The sequence below is a fragment of the Hyposmocoma kahamanoa genome, unplaced genomic scaffold (assembly GCF_003589595.1).
Source record: "Hyposmocoma kahamanoa isolate Upper Pololo Valley unplaced genomic scaffold, ASM358959v1 210, whole genome shotgun sequence".
NCBI classification, from domain to species: domain Eukaryota; kingdom Metazoa; phylum Arthropoda; class Insecta; order Lepidoptera; family Cosmopterigidae; genus Hyposmocoma; species Hyposmocoma kahamanoa.
The window spans coordinates 6,238,823-6,256,125 of record NW_020653731.1 but is presented as its reverse complement, the minus strand read 5'-3'; the positions used below and the strand labels follow the sequence as shown (position 1 = coordinate 6,256,125).

The 17,303-nt window shown below is 34.7% G+C and overlaps 1 long non-coding RNA gene across 6 annotated transcripts; it reads right to left on the bottom strand.

Annotated features, from left to right (window-relative positions):
* Nucleotides 1-9,723: 9,723 nt before the first annotated feature.
* On the bottom strand, nt 9,724-15,763 carry LOC113227422. 6 transcript variants are annotated; one of them, XR_003310192.1, is made up of 4 exons: nt 15,131-15,268; nt 13,642-14,300; nt 13,312-13,513; nt 9,724-9,999 (listed from the first exon to the last, which is right to left on the bottom strand). It is a non-coding gene; the product is annotated as an uncharacterized LOC113227422 (long non-coding RNA). The 6 variants fall into 6 exon arrangements; XR_003310193.1 differs by having other exon boundaries at nt 13,642-13,704; XR_003310197.1 differs by having other exon boundaries at nt 13,642-13,652.
* Between the last annotated feature and the right edge of the window lie 1,540 nt (nt 15,764-17,303).

The following is a 17,303-nucleotide window of genomic DNA, read 5'->3' as shown; positions in this document are numbered from 1 at the left end:
TTTTTGTTTTTAGTTTATATTAATGATTTACCTAGCCTTATGGAGGGTATAAAACATGAGACAGTATTGTTTGCTGATGATGCTTCCTTATTATTTAAAGTTAAAAGGCACAAATGTTCCTATGACGATGTGAACAATGCTATATCTAAAGTAGTTGATTGGTTTGCTGTTAATAACCTACTTCTTAATGAGAAAAAAACAAATTGTGTGAAATTTACATTACCCAATGTTAGAGAGACGGTTACAAACATTGTAGTTAGAAACGAAAAATTGAATCTTGTGGATACAGTTGTATTTCTAGGTACAACGTTAGATGCTAAATTGCAATGGGGTCCCCATATAAGTAAGTTGTCAAAACGGCTCAGCTCTGCAGTGTACGCGATTAAAAAAATAAGGAAACTTTCAGACGTCGAAACCGCTAGATTGGTTTACTTCAGCTACTTTCACAGTCTAATGACATACGGCATTTTGCTTTGGGGTAATGCCGCCGATATCAATAGAATCTTTGTCCTGCAGAAACGTGCAGTTAGGGCAATTTACAATCTGGGCCCCAAAGTATCTTTGAGAGATAAGTTTAAGGAAATTAACATTCTTACACTAGCCTCACAATACATTTATGAAAATATAATTTATGTTAAAAGGAATAGTAATTTTTTTATGAAAAATAGTGACAGACATAACATTAATACGAGGAATAAAAAATAAACTAGCTTTTCTTGATAGTCGTCTTCACAAAGTCAAACAATCATTTAAGGGGCAATGTATACGCTTCTATAACAAGATTCCGGTTGATATACAAAATTTGCCTTTCACGAGGTTTAAAACTATAGTGAAACAAAAACTTTATACTAAAGGTTATTATACAACTTCTGCGTACTTGGATGACAAAAATCCGTGGTAGTAACCCGTTTAGCTCATGGAGGTAGTCTCAATCTGATGTTTCAAATAAAAAAATATTGTAAATGTTATTTACAAAGAGCAACCCCTAGAGTTTCTTGCTCATTCTTCTCAGGGGAATCTGCCTTACGAATGAGCGGTAGAGTTTAACCATTGTGACGATTTCAAGTGTAATAATGCTTACCTATGAAATAAAGATTATTTTGAATTTGTACATATTGTTCACTGGATTTTTTAAATAATATAATACAATTATACTTTTCTAATGGCATACATACTGTATCTATTTATCTATCTAATACAAATGTACGTATATAATGTTCATAGGCTTTAGTAAGCTGAAGATAAAACAGTATACTCCTTTAGCTCATTAACATCACTTAAAACGGATAAATTTATAATTTTGATATTTCAGCATCGTCTTATGCTTCATGGTCACTGCTTGGTTACTGTCATAAGATACTGAATAGTGTTTATTATCAACCATTTTACATATTTCCCAAACGAATTCTGTGTCTCTAGTGAAAAGGGGTACAAGTAAAAATACTTGTACCCCTTTTCACTAGAGCCACAGAGCTTGTTTCTCAAGAATCAAGCTTATTTAGCAAATTAAAATTGACATAATGGTTAGAACACAAAGCGGCACCCCATGAAACTGTTAATTGCTTACGATTAACAAAAATTTAACGAGTTCCGCTTTTAACTGCGGTTTGATTAATCTGTTAACGTATTAACAACATTCGTTATTTAAATAGTGATGGAGTTGGTTCCACCTGCTATGTTAGGGTTTTAATTTAAAGATTTATTAAACAAAATATTGCAATCGATATTACAATTTTTGAGTGCACTTTACAAAAGATATTCAGGGTTAGATTTCTGGGTTAATCCATTTAGGAATTCTTTTCTAAACCGCTTTAGGTTTTGCTTCTTCCAATGTATTTGAAGTTCAAGTCGTCACTGAGGTACCTATACAATTATGTTTTCAATTTTCTTAATTTCTTATTTATAATACTTAAGGATGTATACAGGTTGTAAAATACTAACATAACAACCTCACAGGCCTGTATTACTAGCATAATAACAACAATGTTAAATGTTTTAATTTTTTCTTGTAGTGTCTGACACCTTTTAACTGACTTCAAAAAAGGAGGAAGTACTCAATCCGACTGTTTTTTTTTCAATGTATGTTACGCGAGAACTCGTGGCGTTTGTAAGCCGATTTTAATTACTCTTTTTTTATTGAAGAGAGACACTTTCCGGTAACCGATTTCAGTAAAACTTGGCAAATAGATGAATGCCACGAACTTTTGAGGTCGGTTTTTTTGTTAGATCTGTATTTGGTAGTAAGGTTACAGTTAAAATGTGCAAGCGTTTTTTTTTTGTTACCGAAAAGAGTTATTACCGTTTACAGTGACTTGTTTCAATAATTTTGTTTTTGAACGCAAGTATGATGTGACTAATTATTAAAAGTCATGCAACAAAAGTTGTTGTTTATGGTGTCACTAATAGAGTCCAGAGACGTGGTTAGTATATTGCAATTAACCTTGTATAAATTGTAATTTTGACGAAAAAATACAAATTGTTTTTTTTTTTAAGTTGTCAGCCAAATCGTGCTAAAAGGTACTTACTGACCAGGTAGGTTAGTAGCAGTAGAGCACATTGCGAAAGAGTTCATCCAGAGAATTACTGCCACCTTATCTATTTACTGCATTTGTGCATTACTGCGTTCCCGCGGCAATGCACAAATGCAGTAAACTGAAAAGTTTTAGTGGGTAAAAGTGCTGGTGAAATTAAAGGCACGTGAAACATGTCAACTTATGTCTCAGAGTGATGCAATACCATAATCAAATTTCAGATTCCGGCATGAAAAGCAGAACTGTAGAACAGTTTTTGAAGCAAAAACGCCCCTCGGTTAGTCGTTATGACCAAATAATAAAAATAATGTCCGTCTATGTGATACCAAATAATGGAACAAACAAACTGTGCGACTGATGGCAAGCGACACGCCTGTCTATAACAGTTGCCACTCAGAGCCAATCACAAAGGTCTGAGGGGCACTGCAATTGTGCCCATCACCCTGAGATACAAGTTGAAAAGTCCCTGTGCTTGTAATTTAACCAGCGCCCTTACTGCTTGGCGGCATAAATAGGTTAGGTGGCAGTACTTCCTTGAACGAACTCTTTTACAAGCAGCTTTACTGGTACTAGAGCTAATCCAAGCATTAGCTAAACAACACAAGTTTTAATGATAGTAGCAGCTATGGGTACCTGTTACCTCTATCACTTCCCTTACTTAATATTCCTGGGTTGTTTTAGACATAACGTTTAAATCATAATTAAAAATCAATTAGGCTGGTTGAAGCAGTTCTGTTTACGAAATATTTACTCGCACCCTTTGTTTAATCGACCGTTACGCTTTGTTGTCGGGTTTTATGTTGAGATTGAGGTCAAATTTACATTAGTAAGATCTTCGTCAGCTTTGCTTTGGGTTTCAACGTTTTTATTTGAGTTGTGTCTTTAAATGTCTAAGGGCAACGACAAATTAGCTCAACGTCAAAAGAGGCATAATAAACAAAAGTTAGCATTCAGCTAATACTCTGAAAGAGAAAAACTTTGTTTTGTTTGTGTAAAACGTCGGTTTGTTTGAAAAAACAAATAAAATCCGGAAAAATAGTTACATTTCCTAAAAACTTTGTTATTTGATTCTAGATAGAAATGTTTGACTACAAAATAATTTGCGCTTTTTAGTCATATGACACAGACAGTCGGGTATTTAGTACCTACAGGTACACCAGATGTCGCGACGAGTACCAAATAGGTATTTGCGTAACTAATAAACAAGCTGCAATTTATCAAAACAACTCTAATTTCTAGTAATAACAATCAAAATCGACTAATTGGCTCTATTTCACTGAGTTTTGTGGATATTGCCGATTATATGTCGGTACGATTAAGGTTCCTCGATAAAAGTTTCTAAATTTATGAACATAGTAATGTATCACCGCAGTGGAATTTTTCGGAAGGGCGCAAAGAAGTGACAGATGATGTCTCACTCTTATAGCACCCTCTTTTGGCGGAAGTCTATAGTAGTGTCCTGAGCCGAGGTCCGTGCCCTTTTGGATGCCCTCAAGCCTGCTACTTAAAGTTTTAATGGGTTAAGAGCCTTCAGCTCACCTTTTTGTTCGGTGGCACAGTCAAGAGACAGATGGCGTGACACAAAAAACAGCGACTTTGCATCGTGGTATTGATGGCGTAAAATGTTTTCCTGGTTCAATTCATTAAAATTAAATATAAAATTTCATTAAAAACTTGTTCAAATAATTATATATTACAAGGGTTTTATTGTGATTTTTGTCTATGTATTGTGTAACATAACCAATTAAAGTGTCGAATGGTGGTCGTCATTATTTTACTGTCTTCATAAAAACCTTCCAGCTACAATAAAACATGAAGTTTGATCGTTTGGATTTTGAACAGTTGTTATTGTAAGCGATATAGAGTTGAATTTAAATCTTAAGTGACAAACTTGACCTTCTCTTGACCCTGCAACTTAATAAGTTCAAGTTGAGTTAAAGAACCCACATAAGTGTGCCTGAACTATATAGTCAATACCGCGTTTCTTTAACTGGCTTCGACGCTATTGGTATGCTGAAAGCGTGACAAAGTCTAACTTCCCTGGCCCAATTTTCCGCAGATTTCCTCAGGAACTTTGCGACTTTTCTAATATCCCTGGGGCGTAAAGTTTGCTACCCTGATTATGTACCAAGATTGTACGTCTCACTTGAGTTTGGGAAAGAATTTTATTGGGATAAAAAACATATTACCGTAAAGTAAGATGAGACAAGATTGCAATTAAAAGGGAATCTTTACATATAATTATAACATTTAGAAAATTGGCACCCTCAGTGGCTTAACGGTTTGCACCGTGGCCTCTGGATAAGGAGGCCCCAGGTTCTATTCCCGGTAGGACCAATTTGAAAATTAATTTCTCTAAATTAATTATGGCTTAGGTATGCTGAAGTTTGAGATCATGTTATTTAAAAAAATATTACAGACTGTATGTATGTAAACACTTTATTATATAACAAAACGAAATTATAAGTTTTAACAAACGAAGGCGAGCTTATCCCATAAAGGGATAAGCTGTCTTTCAAAATAAACGGTTATCGGGAAGGTTCATCTTATGCGGGTGTTTCATAAGGTTTGTAAGGGTGCTGAAACTACAAACACTTTCAACAACAACAACAACAAATTGGCTTTCACGGTGACTAAATTAATTTACAAAAAAGCTACATTACTTTCAGCACCCAAAAAATACATACGGACATTATTTTATTCACTTGTAATCATTACAGCTATCTTACTAGCCGCTTACGCATGTTCGTGAATCTTCACAGTATGCAGTCGTGATTACAATTTTCCGCATATATTTTTTTATTACCTTTAGTGTCATTTTACGGTAATGTTAGCATAGCGAATACATTGAAAAAAAACGATAGGTTCATAGACAAACCAAAAGTATTTTTCTGAAAATCCCTTTCTTCCGTCGTTCTCGAAAAAAATATAATCGAGTCGCATCTATAAGTTTTTAGATTTATAACTAGTAATGCAAGGGGCAGCTACAAAGTTTTGACAAAACGAAAATAAAAATGTTTACTTAATATAATATCGTTAATTCGAAACTGCTTTGTTTTGCATTGAGCGTTGACGCGAGTTTGCCAGAGGTAGAAGTTGCACTCGACACCGATCCTTTCGATCGTGTTAGATTTCATTTTTTTTAATTTCGAATTTTGAAAAACAAATGGGTCGTGTCGTAATATTATACATCCATAAATTTTAAAGTCTAAAGTAAATCTAAGTATTTTGTCACCCAGTTAGATACCTTTACAGCTACCAGCCCCGGCTAGAGATGTCGCTATTCATTGTATTTAAATTTTTATTGAATTGATATTCAAAGACGCTACGGCTAACAAGTCCTTGAAAAACCAAATACAAAGACGCGACAACAAGCACCTACAAAAACTCCTGAGGTTCGCTGGTCCGTTCCGTGGCTTGGTTGGTATAGCGTCTGGCACAGTATGCTAGAAGACGTCGGTTCGAATCCGGCCGGATTGAAGAAATTTTTTCTGAGTATTCGATCTTTGTGTTAATAGTTATAACAAAATAGTGGAGTAATTTCACATAAAATTTAAAATTTGAATTTAGATTTGAATAGATAGTAATTGATTGATTTGTAAATACTGTCATTCTCTAATTATACCTAATCGATGTACATTTCGGCTTTGCAATTTGTAATTTGAAGCAGGAAACATTCCAACTTGAATTCTATGCGTAAGTACGTGATACAATAACGTGAACTAAATGAATGACCTCTTTATATAAACGTTTAGTCCATTACCCAGTTAAGCTGACCGTAGCGTGCCAGAGAAATGAGCCGTCTCAATCTTAATGAACATAATGCGCACAGTCCATTGAAGATAAAACCTGTCATTTTTTGTGCTACGCTACCCTCATTAGGGCGAACAAAAGTCTGTCTGCTCCGTCACCAACTTAAGCGTGTATCAATTTGTGTATATGTCTCCCATCCTAGGGGATGATTCTCGTGCGCTACGAGATATTGCGATTACGAAATAATGTAGCATCTTCAATGTCTACAGAAAATGTAGCTTAAATCTCTACTTTCGACAAAATCTTTTGTTCGGCAACACTAGAAGTGTAAATTCGAAAGACTCTTAATTTTTAGTTTTTATCAAATGTATTCAATACATGATCGATAAGATATTTAGTGCACTTAAGTAAAGAACTGTGAAGTTTCTTTTGATTGAAATAAGTGAAGGTAACGAAAGGATTTTTTGGCAAAGGTCTAATTTATGTTAATATTTTGCCATTTTCAAATGAAAACCACTATATTACAATATCTCATTCTCGTTTGACTTCGCGCGTGACATCACCATATCTACTGCCTCGAACGCTCGTTGCATGCCAACGCTGAGAATCGATTTATGTCTGTTGTGAGATTTAGATTGTTTTTGCATGAGCGTTTTCTTTCTTTCAACCTAGCATATAATTGTAAATAAAAATACATTTTAGTTTTACAGAAATTTGTGAAAAGAGCAACTGAATGTGAGATTTTGACCTGATTGTACACAGTCCGTAATCACAATGTTATTAATTCGAAATGGCGGTGACTCTAACTTTCAGTTTAATCTAGATACCAAGACTGTAGTTTAATTTAACTCTTTGAAACATTCTGTGTATATTTTTTGTCTGCCGTTCTGTCGCGAATTTTAACTCCAAAGTCGGACAGCGAAAAAGCAGGATGGGAAACATTGTTAGCGAAATGATGGCGGGCGCATACTAACTTTATAGACCGAGAGTTAGTGTTTACAGAAAGTCTAGTATTGTCCAGCGGTCGATGATTTTATTGTAGAAAATGTTTGTATGTGGTATGATTGAGATGATATTAGCGATTGCTAAGGTTTGACTCTAGTTACACACTCCTCAAATTGCTGGTTGTTTTTCATGCATTTCATTTTCATACATACATGTCATCACGCCTGTCTCCCCTCGAGGTAGGCAGAGACTACGGCGTAACAGGTGGAGGCACCTAATACGCTCCTAGCTGCCTTCGCTTCCTCTATTCCTATCAGTCTACATAATACGTGCCCGTTTTTTTATGATAACAAGTGATGGCACGACGAAGTCGTGCACCTGATGTTAAGCAACAAGTCTATCCATAACAGTTGCAGTGCCACCCAGAGCTTTAGATCTGAGGGACAATGATACTGTGCCTATCACCCTGAGATATAAGGTGACAAGTTTCATGTGCCTGAATTTCACCAGCACCGTTACCCTTCGAAACCGAAACACAGTAATGCTAACATAACTGCTTGGCGGCAGAAATAGGTAAGGTGGCACTACTTCTCTGGACAAGCTCTTTCACAAGGAGGTCTACTGCTACTGAAATTTATGATTAGTGCTTTTGACCCGGCTTATTTTAAGGACATCCTCAATCTGATTGAGATATGTCCATCGAGATATGTCTACTTCTCCCCACGTCTCCATTCACATTCCCTCTATAATTTTGTGCTATCTATCTACCAACATTCATTATTTTATATGAGCAGGCCATCGAGGCTCTTCCCTATCTATCCTGGTGACTATACCATCTTTAATTAATTCAATTAAGTCATGTATAAGCAAATACTCAATTTACAAAATAAATTTATTCCCGATTCTATATAAAGATCCATAGATACGTAACCTTATAGACTAACGTATATAATCAACCACTATTTATTTATTTACACGTATGGACTGCGGCGTGTAACGGAACATGGGTGTCCGGTAACCGTTCTCGAAAACTTAATTAATAATAAAGAATCATAGGTAGCCAAATGTAGTCCCACTGCTGGGCACAGACCTTCTCTCGCATTGTTTTGTTTGGTCTGTAGTTCCCACGCAGGCCCAATGTGGATTGGGAACTTCACACACATCATTAAGTTGCTTTGCAGATGTGTGCAGGTTTCCTCACGATATTTTTCTTCACCGAAAAACTCATGGTGAAAATCATTGTAATGAATATTATGTTGTTTTACTTATGATATTCATTTATTTTTGTGAAATTACTCCACCATCTTCCTGTCTTCTAGATCGAAGGAATTTTTATTTGTGATCGAAAGATCGAAATATCGAAATGTTTGTATTAATAATTGTAACTCATTGGAAATTTCGTACATAAATTGCGAAAACTTCAAGAGTGCAAACCCGGATTCTAACCCACGACCCTCTACTTATGAGGTGGTAGGTATTAGGTTACCGCGGCGTATTAGTAACGGTTATGTACTTTACTAGTCACTACTTATTATTTATATCTATGTACTATTTGTAACGTGTAACTGTTTGCTGACCCCAAAGAAATAATAAAAAATAAATAAATAATGCTCAGTAAAACGTGTTTGAAATCAAGGCAACTGACTCATGTATTATAGAACTTAGAAACATAAAAAGCCTGGTTTTGCTCTGTTACGGTGCAGTATCCTTGCCACAATCTTCTGAACAGCTGACTTTTTCGTAGCAAGCTTTAACTAGGGACTTTGACTTTGAAAATTCAGAGTACATTACTATTTTCAGTAGCCCAGGTTTATTATTATTAAACTCCCGTCACTTGATATTATAAAAAAAACTAATGATCCTAATTTTTAAGTTTTTATTGAATGTCATGATGTTTCATTAATTTAATTCTTTTTGTGAAATTATCGAACACTAAGAAAAAAATACTTTTCAGTCATTAGCAAAAACGTTCTTGATCCCTACACATTTTTCATGTGTGTATAATAGGGTTCTTTTTCAGTTTGATCTATCTCCTTGAGTTTGGGGTGAAGGTATCATCATAACATTTAAATGAGGGTAAATAAATAAAAGACGTCTGATTAAACATAAACGTTTATTGAAATTCGTAGAAAAAATACTTTTCAGTAATTAGCAAAAACGTGCTTGATCCCTATACATTTTTGAAGTGTGTATAATAGGGTTCTTTTTCAATTTGGTCTATCTCTTTGAGCTTGGGGTGAAGGTATCATCATAACATTTAAATGAGGGTAAATAAATAAAAGAGTTCTAATTAAATATAATGGTTTATTGAAATTCGTTAAAAAAATTACTTTTCAGTAATTAGCAAAAATGTGCTTGATCCCTATACATTTTTGATGTGTGTGTAATAGGGTTCTGTATCAATTTGGTCTATCTCTTTGAGCTCGGGGTGAAGGTATTATCATAACATTTATATGAGGGTAAATAAATAAAAGAGTTCTAATTAAATATAATCGGTTTATTTAAATTTGTAGTTATGATCAATATTGGATCTTATATAACTATCATTTAATTTATTTTCGTCTATCCAATTGGAAATGTTGAACGTCGTATCATCTTTTTCAGTGTATTCTATTTCTGTCTCTGTTGTTTCTTAAATACAGTGTTAGTGACGTTGCGGTTTGTTTCATTTAATGGTATTTTGGCACCGAGACTTTCACTTAGTGCCGTAAAATTGAATTCCAAATTGCCATCGATAGATCTCCTTGAGAATTTAGTACAAGGCCCATCGCTGTAATAAACAAACATAACATATTAATTTGTTACAATTTTTAATATGTACAATGACCGAACACTAAGAAAATTCCTCCCAACCAGCACTAATCAGCGCCTTCAGCATATCATGCCCGACGTTCTCTCAACTGAGATATGGAACGAACCTTATTATATTTTTGGTGTTTTTTTTAAATATATTATCAAGTGACTATACGAACTAGTAGTGCGCCTGATGGTAAGTTACACCATCATATTGTGTCGTGTGGTATCGTGTCGTGTCGTATCGTATCGTGCGCCTGGTGATAAGTGGCACGCCTATCCCTAACAGTTGCAGTGCCACTCAGAGCTTTAAATCGCAAAGATCTGACGGGCACTGCCACTGCGCCTTTCACCCTGAGTCATATAAGTTGACAAGTTCAATGTAACCGTAATTTTACCAGCACCTTTACTCTTCAAAACCGGAGTACTGCTGATATTACTGCTTGGCGGCAGAAATAGGTAAGGTGGCAGTACTTCCCTAAACGAACTCTTTCACAAGGAGCTCTACTGCTACTAAAATACAGGCACATGAGGTATTTCAACTTATGTATTATCAACTGTCTCCGTGACCGAACGGTTACCATACTGGATTGCCACGTACAGGAGAAATATTTGTATGGCCTACATTTATTTCTCTCGTGAGTTTGGGTGTAATTTGTGGACGTCTATGAATGTGTCCATGGCACCCGCGATATACGGTTTCCTTAATGCGGGGCTGTTATATTCACCCTTTCGTAGATTTTAACACTGAATTGAAACAAACGTTAATTAAAACTATCAAACGATTAGTCAGATGTATTCAGATATCATTTGGTCATTTGCACAATTCGAGAATATTTAAAGTTGGTACGAATTGGTAGTATGACGTTATATATATCTATATTTAATACGTAATAGTGTTGTGTATATGTGGTTAATGTATTATATTATAATGTATCATATTTAGTACCCACTGATACACCAGATGTAACGATGAGTATCTAGTAGTTATTTTTGTAACTCATTTATGTTACGTTTAATTTACCAAAGCTAGTCTAATTTCAAGTCATAACAGATAAATCAACAAGATAACGCCTATTGTACAGATTTTTATGGATACTGCCGGCTATTCTTTATTACACGGAAGAAAGACAAGAATATGTGGTCTGCGTTTTTTATTTATGATTAGCGTCACTAGCGTCACTACCCACGCCATGCCAGCGTTAATTTATAATAATATATTTTTGATCGAGGGACTAAAACGAGCCAATATATACCCGAGGTGGTTAGACACCCGAGCTGTAGAGAGGGTGTATATTACTACGAGGGTTTTGTATTGGCTTTTAGTTGCGAGTTGAAAACTTTTCTTTTCACTTCGATTGCGAGAAAAATAAAATATTTCTATGTGTTCGCTCTACAACAAAGTTACGAACCAAAATTTTGAAGTTCTTGCGGTATTTTTTGTCCAATCAGACACAGAATAAACACACTAACGCTCGAAAGAAATTACGTACTTTTTACTCCCTTGGGATTAAAGAATCAATTTTACTCCCGCCACGCAAGGCTATACTGACGTACGTGAAAATTATTTTTCACCTCACTAGCTCGGAAAGGCTTTCTTTCTACTTAGAAATCTGCGCGCAAAAGGTTTTTGAAATTCGAACTTGACGATGGACTGTGGTGCACCTAACTTTTTCCTTTGATGAAAAAAGATAACGACACGTTCAAATAAGCGACTTGTTGTACATTACTTATTTATGTAATATAAATCCGTTAGTATATTTCATTATTATTATTGTTGATATTAAATTGATAATGACAACTAATTGTGTTTATTAAATGATTTTAATTCGTTGAAGATCTAAAATAATTTCAATAATCACTTAATCACACAAAATAAAAGTACAGCAAGAATAAAAATTGATGTGGTGTAAATTCAGAACGCATCAAACTTTTTCTTTTAATTAAAAAAATGATGTTTTGTGGTTCAATTGTTTCTTCCATCTACCATTCATTTTCCTCGTACTAAATGAGGAAAATATATATGTATATATATATACACACACACAAATAATATATATATATATATACATATATGTATCGAATAATATTACAAGGAAACAGTTATTTGTATATATACAAATAACTGTTTCCTTGTAATATTATTCGATACTGACCATGAGCTAAAATTATTTTCTGAACTTTAACAATAAGTATGAGTATCAAAAGGTGGCATTGCGTGTTACAATAGTTATTTGTTACGCAAGGCTGCAAAGTTGTTGCTTGACGCGAGTGCTTGTATTGAACCCTGAGCAAGCGAAGTAAGTTAAGATTGATTCAAAAATAGATTCCTGAGCGTAGCGAGAGTTTCAAAGCACAAGACGCAAAACAACTTTGCTACCGAGCGAAACACACAACTTTTCACGTCACTAAAGCGAGGAAAATGGTAGACGAAAAAAAAACGGTTGGACATAAGTTTTTTTAAATATAACAGAAAGTTAATCTTCGGATGCGTTCCGAATTTACACCTCATCAATTTTTACTCTTGCTTATACTTAAATTTTTTGTGATTAAGTGGTTATTTAAATTATTTTAGTTCTTCGACGATTTAAAGTAACCTAATAAACACAATCGCTTATCATTGTCAATTTAATGTCAGCAATAATAAGAATAAAATATATCAACGGGTTTATTTAACATAAATAGGTATTATACGACAAATTGCGTAGTTGAACGTGTCATTATCTTTTTTTATCGAAAGAAAAAGTTAGGTGCATCTTAGTCCATTATCAAGTTCGAATTTCAAAAACCTTTATCATGCCAGCGTGCGAAAAACGCCTTTGCACGCATATATTATCTTATGAGATAGAAAGCCTTTCCGAGTTAGTGAAACGAAATAAGAATTACTTACAACTTGCGTTTCATATTAAAGAGGAATTAATTATTATCCACGCCATTTACATGATATAATTTATTTCCAGGCGATTGATCAGCGCCATATAGATATTCGACGGACTTTTGACCTTTTTCAAAGTTACGATCTATAGTGTGGCGTTTAGCAGTCCTTTTGAGTTATGCTCTTTTATTCTTGCCACGCTTTTCAACTGAATTCAAAGTGACCAGTTGGTATTTAGTGCAATTCTTTACTACTGTTTAGTAGCAGTAGAGCTCCTTGTGAAAGAGTTGATTCAGGGAAGCTTACTTATTTCCGCCGTGGCACTGCAACTGTTATGGACAGGCGTGTCGTTTACCATCAGGCGCACGACTTGTTCGTCCCATCACTTAGTATCATAAATAAAATAAAACTTACTATTTAAATTTTACGCGACGATCTTTCGTGTGACGTGCATTGTAACAATACAGTTTGCACATATTGACGAAAGTTCGGTTATTCGTGGCACATATAGGCACATATACTCGTTGGCAGTTTTTGCAGCTTAGCTCTTCCATAAAAGGATAGATATCCTTCCAAAGAAACGTTTGGACGCTTGTTGCTTGAAGACAGAGGACAACTGAAAATAAATAAAGCGCGTGAAGATAAAAATAAATGAATAAAATAAAATCCGCTTTATTTGGCGTTAATGGCATTACATTCATACAAAATAACAATAAAAATGTACCAGACAATCACACCAATTACCTGATCTCAGACTAGGAAGTTTCTTGTTCAATGAGTCCCAGAGCAACGGAGCTCCCTAGGGCACTGACCAAAGCAACCAGACCAGAATCAATTTAGAAAAGATTATTTCCCAAACTGGTTCTACTGAGATGCAAATATAACCCATCCTAGACCCCAACTAAGAACTCTTCTATATTTTAATCGAATCGTTCGATTAGATATCGTTCTCGAATATAAGGGCGCTTTATTCAGAACATTCGAGTTAAAGAGATATCGTTATCTAACAGCGTCTTCGGAGTTAATTGGTGATATAGATAATTAGACAAATGAAAATGAAACGAAAACACATTTTGAGGACTTGACAGGCCTAAAATATAGGAATGCATTAGTTTTGCAGTAAAATAAATTAATAAAATTGCAGAAAATCCAGACTTTGTTTAAAATAATAAGAAATTTCCATGTTACATTCTTGCTTACAATACGTTCGGTAACTTTCGTTCGATAATTGTGTTCTGAATAACGTTTGTAGCCTTTGCCGGTCGAGAAATTCTAGTAGTATGGGTTTGATGTCATTTCGGATCGGTTTCGAGGGGTGTCGTGAATAAAAATGAAAAGAAATAGTACTATATCAAATCGAATCGGTCGACAACTGGGTTATCGTAAGATTCTGAATCGACCCCCTAATGGAGTAAACAAATTATAATTACGTAAGGAAAATAATTATTACTATATACAGGGTTATTTTTAAAATACTAAAAACCTCCCTGGACTATATTACTAACATCATTTTCTTTCTATATTACTAACAGATTTTCTAGGATAAATTTAGGTTTAAGTGGTCCTGTAAACAGAGTTATAAAAAAGTACAAGAATATATTTAAAGTAATGAATCTCGACATATTTCATGACATGCTAACTATTTTTAAAAATAAAATTAAAAAAAAAATATTCAAAATCTGAATGATGTGTTTTGTAGCATATCGTTTGTTTAAATTCTTATTCTAATGTAGGGATTATACTGTTTTTACTTTTTTCTTTTTAACTATAAAGAAAGTAGGGATTATGATTATAAAGAGTAGTTTAATAATTAATTTTCTTATATATGCCAATAAGTATGTTGTATATCTATATAACTTTAAAATTTGTAACGTATTGTACATTTGCTAAAATTGTATATGCATCATGTTGGTTTTCCTATACAATAAATAAATCATAAACAACAACTTTTGTTGCACGACTTTTTACAAAACGTAATAAATTTACCAAAAATAAACTTTTCAGTTTTTGTTATACTATCTGACACTTATTACATCTGTGTTTGGTCGAAATAAACAAGGGTCCTCCGCGACGTTTTCCACTACTGTGCTTCACAAAGTTATTACCGTTTAGAGCGATTTATTTTTTGTATGAAAGGAAATTCTGATGAATATTTAAAAATCATGGAACAAAAGTTGTAGTTTATGATGTTAGTGATATAGTCCTGCATGATTCTTAGTATTTTAAAAATTACCCTGTATATAGGTAGACATATGAATTCATCGTCATCAGCCGGTAAACGTGTACTCAATTATTCAAACATCGAGTATATAAGACCAGAAATAGAGACGAATTACGGGCCATCTATCCTTGACAACTCATCAGGTAAATAGGCCTTATATCACTTTTAAATATCAACTCTCGTTTGCGATGAAATCACAAATTTAGAAAACTGAAATAGTACAGCGCCAACAACTGACCTGTGTGTACGTCTTCGTATATACCAAAAAATTCTGTATTTATTGTATTAAAGATAATATCTTTAACAATGGGGGCTGTTCTATTCGGTGGTGTGGGAGAAACAGTAAAATATCTAATTACAAAACGAACGGAATCACATTTCTTCGGTAATTAAATATTAAATATGTAATTTTGCAATTTTCGTCCGTTATAGTAAAGCTTAAGTTAAATTGGTCGATTTGAAGTGAAACAATTGACGACACCCATCAATTGTTTCGAATTCGGGCTAATGTAATGATTTGGCAGAATAGTTTTCAAACAAATTAAATGACATTTCGTCTCTATTTCTGGTTATATACCCGATGGATTCAAACAATATGTAACAAGAAAAAATCGATAAAACTTTACTCACTTATGAAAGCAATCATTCTTACAAAGCAATCGGTTAATTCGTTGAAATTTTATGACTGCATGCCGAAGAGATTGGTTCGTGTTCTTATCATGTCTCGGTCTGTTGCTTCTAAATTTGATTAAAACCCGTATTTGTGTTGTCCTTTTTTTCCGATATATTTTAAAAAACCAACTCAAAGCAATAAGAAGTGTTATTTTTTTTTATTATCTCAACACATGGGAGCAGAATTTACTTGATAAATATTAAATGTTGCAACCCTTGTGATGGACTGGAGACACCATTCCCCACACCCTCTCAGACTTGTTATGTGTGTAGTTGTATGTTTTAGTTAAACTAAAAAGTGTTTTTTTATGATACCAAGCGACAGGACGAAATAGTCGTTTGCCTGTGTGCAAGCGACTTGTCTATCTATAACAGTTTCAGTGCCACTCAGGGCTATAAATCACAAAGATCTGAGTGGCATTATCACTGTGCCCGGCAGAAATAGGTAAGGTGGCAGTACTTTCCTGGACGAACTCTTTCACAAGGCGCTCTACTGCTACTCCATTCCAGTTTTGAAGGGTAAGGGTGCTGGTGAAATTACAGGCACATGGGACTTTTAATTTAAAGGAAAAGGTCAGTGGGTTTCATTTGGGGAATTATAGTCAAGTTACAGTAGAGATCCTTGCGAAAGAGTTCGTCCAGGGAAGTACTGCCGCCTTACGTATTTCTGCCGTCAAGCAGGAATGTCAGCATTACTGTGTTCCGGTTTTGAAGGGTAAGGGTGCTGGTGAAATTACAGGCACATAGGACTTTTAATTTAAAGGAAAAGGTCAGTGGGTTTCATTTGGGGCATTATAGTCAAGTTACAGTAAGTTTAGTTGCAGTAGAGTTCCTTGTGAAAGAGTTCGTCCAGGGAAGTACTGCCGCCTTACCTATTTCTGCCGCCAAGCAGGAATGTCAGCATTACTGTGTTCCGGTTTTGAAGGGTTAAGGCCCATTTAGATGGGGAGAGTTTCTCGCACGCTTCGAGACGAATACTCGTAGGCGATTCTCGTAAGCAATAATCGCCATAAGATTATCGTGTCATAATGTTTACATTCAGGCAAGAACTAAAATCTCGCCTACGATTATGTCATACGAGACTCGTAAGCAACTTAATCGCCTCCTCGACTGTTTACACGGAGAAATATGTAGTAAGGAGATTCTTGCTTACGAGTTTTCGACTTGTCTAAACACGATCTCGTATGACATTTTATCAAGTTCATACGATTATCGTACAAATCGGTTCGAACCGTTTTGTGTGCGAGAATTGCCATTCGAGTTCAGTGATTACTGCGGTATAACTATGGATATATCAAAATGATGCAAAAACCATTCAAATTTGAAACTGCTGATAATATTAAGTTCATTGCACTGTATAGAAATATAATTTTGATTTATCATTTTTTTTTAAATTATAAGTATAACTACTGACACAAACAAAACTGACAATTATGATAAATTTATAGGGCGAGTGAGTGCGTGTGTGAGTGCGTGAGTGACTGAGTGAGTGAGTGCGTGCGTGCGTGCGTGC